Here is a 4216-nt window from a genome sequence, read left to right on the forward strand (position 1 = left end):
CAAACAGATGAGTGTCACGGACCAGTCTATTATGAACAGGGGGTTGTTGCCCCTGTCTTTTGTTTTTCAAAGATTATTGCCCTTACCAGTATCGGACAGTGTTTTTGGTTGCGTCGTGTTTAGCGTCAGAACACGACGTCATTTTATGACGCAATTTGAGAGGGACGTAAGGTGAAAATTATTTGGAAGAGAGCAGACGGCTGTGAGCAGTGAAGAGAGGCGGACTGAAGAGTATGTGGTGCCTGCTTTGGATCATGTGTTGATCCCCAGGAGTATATTTGTGGTGCCCAGCTTTGGATCATGTGTTGATCCCCAGGAGTATATTTGTGGTGCCAGCTTTGGATCATGTGTTGATCCCCAGGAGTATATTTGTGGTGCCAGCTTTGGATCATGTGTTGATCCCCAGGAGTATATTTGTGGTGCCCGCTTTGGATCATGTGTTGATTCCAGCAAATATATTCTGAGTCGTCAAATTAGGTGTCTGCCCAGTCAGCACCTATTATTATTATTAAGCATAGGAACGTGTATGTGGTTTCCTCTAATCGTTTGTGTGTGTGGATATCAGTCAAGTGTGGGCAAGACTTGTACCACTGTTGGACAAGGGGCAGAGAGGATTTTACCAAGACCTTGCAATTTTGGGTGTGAGTAACTAAGTCTCTAACGAATCATTCAAAAACATACGACAGTTGGAAGTATATTGAAATGGACATGTGTATGTCGTCTTGGTGACATTAAGAGAACTGTTGGAGTTACAAGGCGCTGTGTGGAAGACCTATGGACTTTGTATATATTTAGTTAATGTTGATTGATTTAAAGTTTTGATTCCTACGACAAATCTTTGTGATATATGACTGAAAGAACACGCAAGGGGACGCATGCGTGTAGTGAGTGAAAGTGAGATCAAAAACAACATCCCTGACAATGAGTATACAACGTATTACAGACAAATTTATAATACATATTAGGCGAAGAATATATTTTACTGTAGATTAGTATATTTCTTTTCTTTGCCGCGAGTAACAGATTAGTCTGACTTCCATATCAAATTAATAACCTGGTAAACAAGTCAACAGCATGATTGTCTATCTTATCTAATATGTTAACAAGGCCGCATAATACTGTTTTGTTGTTGTGTGTTTTTTGTTTGTTTGCCTTGATAGGTCAGAGGCACGAGACAAACTTAACCTTATCAAAATTTGCTCTGTGTTTATTTCTATTTGGAACCACTGGCAATGTATCTTATAATGGGTTTGTTTGTATTTAACACCATGCCTGTAACTAGGGCAAAAAAAAAAATCACGGCCAAAAAAAAAATCTTAACTTTAAAAGTTTAGGGACAAAATCTCCCGAGTGATATAACCATCAAATTCTTTAAAAAGTCAACGCAAGAAGTGAACGATATGTAAAAGAGTGGGTAAAGTGTGAAAAGGAGTGATGAATCCCAAAAAGGCCACCAACAAACCAAAAGAAAACAGTTATCAGGACAAAATATTTCTTAAAACTTAACACATTTTCAGGAGTGGGTTGGCGAAAGGCAAGGCGCTGCACCTTCTTCCTAACCCCATGACCATAACAGTTGACAGTTCAAGCAGAGCAACGATGAAGGTATGTACAGAGAGACTATGACCCGCAAATACCCAAACTCAATGAACTATGCAAGTATTTTGGGCAAACAGAAAGTTAAGAAAAGTGTATTTGTAGAGATACATTTCCCGTCCTTCTTCGCGATTACTCTCTGCACTGCAGTGACCCCCTGGGATGCCAGTTCTGATCGATTTGATGTCAAGTTCTGGTCGATATCCCGGCAAGGTCAGGCCCCTCCGCTTCAACAAGAAAACGAGGCCAGGCCCCACTCAACATTCTTTCTAACGCAATCTCTCACATCATTCTCACTATCCGAAGATTCATCCTCTCTGGTGCGTTTTCCTAGATCTTTTGTGTGTGTGTGCCATGATATAAAGGATTCAGTTCGTTCCTTACGCTCCACACCCACCACGGAGTCCAAATAGGGGATGCGACCGAGCGGTACCACTTAGGCCGACTTAGGGCATTTCCAGCAGGGTTGCACCAGGGCTACACAAGGAATATACTCTGGCCTCCGATAGAAAGACCCACGCTATAATTCGAGCTCTTTTCTAGACGACACAAAGGGTCGGAAATTTCCTTATATGGACGCATGCGTTTGTATAACCCAATCAGAATTCTGTAACGTCGACCTCGACGGGGTTAAAGGCTACACGAACACGCTTCGGAAGTGTTCGGGTATCCCACAATGCAACTGTCATGGCTTCGCAAATGTAAACAAATGTCGACAGTAAGACATTAACGTTATATATTAAATGTTCATTGTGCCTGTCAGACGCTCATTTCTTCTCAAAATACCACGTGCAAAAGAATAAAAACCATGAGGACATTCTTAGACCGTTGCAGCAGCTTAAAAAAGTAACTTATTGAACCGAATTCAGCTGTCGAAATCAGCATCAGCCATGTACGTGGTAAGCGTCTCGAAAATAAAGTGAAGTTTTAACTTCTGTTGCAAATCTCGGTAGTAATCAGGACTAGATGTGAACCTTTACAAATTTTAGTGAACGTGCAATGCTAGTGATTTATGTACTTTGTCTGGAATGTAAGGAAACAGCTTTACATCATTTGCACAGATAACAAAGGTTGGGTGGGGGTTGGATTGTCTTACTCAAACCATATAGGGATCTACGTTCATGCTCAAACCAAATGTAACAAACAGAATGTGTGAAGACAATTATGTATAACATCCCTAAAAAATAGAATGAAAAATGCTTTTAGTCAAGTTTGTAGCCATTCAGTGTCTAGAGAGCACATCATTGTCAGCCCCCTAAAAGGCCAGGCAGCTGGTGCTTTTCCCAGAAACCTTTGACAGAAAATAAGGAACCACCTAGCCAGTAATTTCATAATCCTAGTATACAGAGGAACAGAACATGAGCAGCTGCTCAAATGCTGGTGCACTCAATGATGTATCTCTAGATTTCATGAATAGCTAGGTTATATTCCCCTATAAGCTTTTGAAATAATTTCTTTAATGAAAGAATTACATGTTGATTATATGTTGATATTCATCCCATCACCCTGCAACTGAAGGCTAAGAAAGATGAGAGTGTTCCTATTAATGCAGCTACCTCAGTAGATGCTCACAAAAATTGGAAGCAATATGTGAGACAGCATCACTAAATGTTAGATAGCAAAAGACCAAAGATGACGAAAACCATGAAGCTAGTGGACACTGAACTTCTGTATAACTAACTAAACCTATAACTGTGTAGTTCAATGTTTGCAAACACCATTTTTTAATATTATTATTACTGTGTACTTCTCTGAGGTCTAGTCAACATTTGGGTACACAACACAACTTTTCTAAAAGTGAACATAATTAATTTTCATTAGTTATGTTAAAGTTATATGTAGTAACACATTAAAATATGGTTATATTTTCCATTCAACAGGTAAACTAGATGAAAGGCTTAGATAAAACCAAGTTACTAAGCTTTAATTTTCTGTTCTCACTTTTTCCATTCCTTGTTTTAGTTTGATTACTTAAAATCCCTGTAACTTTATATAGACATGTGATACAGGCCTAAAATTTGGTTGAAGTTTTCTTTACACATATTTAAACATTTCAGGGAGAGCTTTTTAAAAAATAATTAGTGGTTTATTGTTGCTGGAAAGCGTATAAAGATACTGTGCGTTTCCACTGTCGCATACAGTGTGAACTCTTTCATATCAGTACTCGCCACTTTCTAATCAACACCAGCAAACGTAAGTGGAGCATCACGTGACCAGCGTCCACAAATTAGGTTAAAGCCGCTCACTTTTCTGCTTTCCCTTTTGCAAAAAGATTAGAAGCCGTATTCACTTTGAAAACATGTCCATACTTTGACGCTATGTTGTTTTCTTATGTTTGTGTTGTTTTGGCTTGTGTATGCTTCGTTCAAGTCTGTAAGTGTATTTTACTTTGTGATATGCATTGCGTCTACTTTAAAGCTAGGAAAATGCATCATAAAAATCTAATTATGACTACCTGTATTAGTTTCCATATACCTAATTATTGCTATGTTATACTCATAAATTACTGAAGCTGAGCAAGCTCTTCTGGCAGTTTTATGCATCGAAAGGGATGCTAATGCTCATGCACACTACACGCGTACTGATAACTAATAGAAGACAGAGAAAGTGCAAAAAAGAA

Source organism: Pomacea canaliculata, linkage group LG5 (genome assembly GCF_003073045.1).
Source record: "Pomacea canaliculata isolate SZHN2017 linkage group LG5, ASM307304v1, whole genome shotgun sequence".
In the NCBI taxonomy this organism is placed as follows: Eukaryota; Metazoa; Mollusca; class Gastropoda; order Architaenioglossa; family Ampullariidae; genus Pomacea; species Pomacea canaliculata.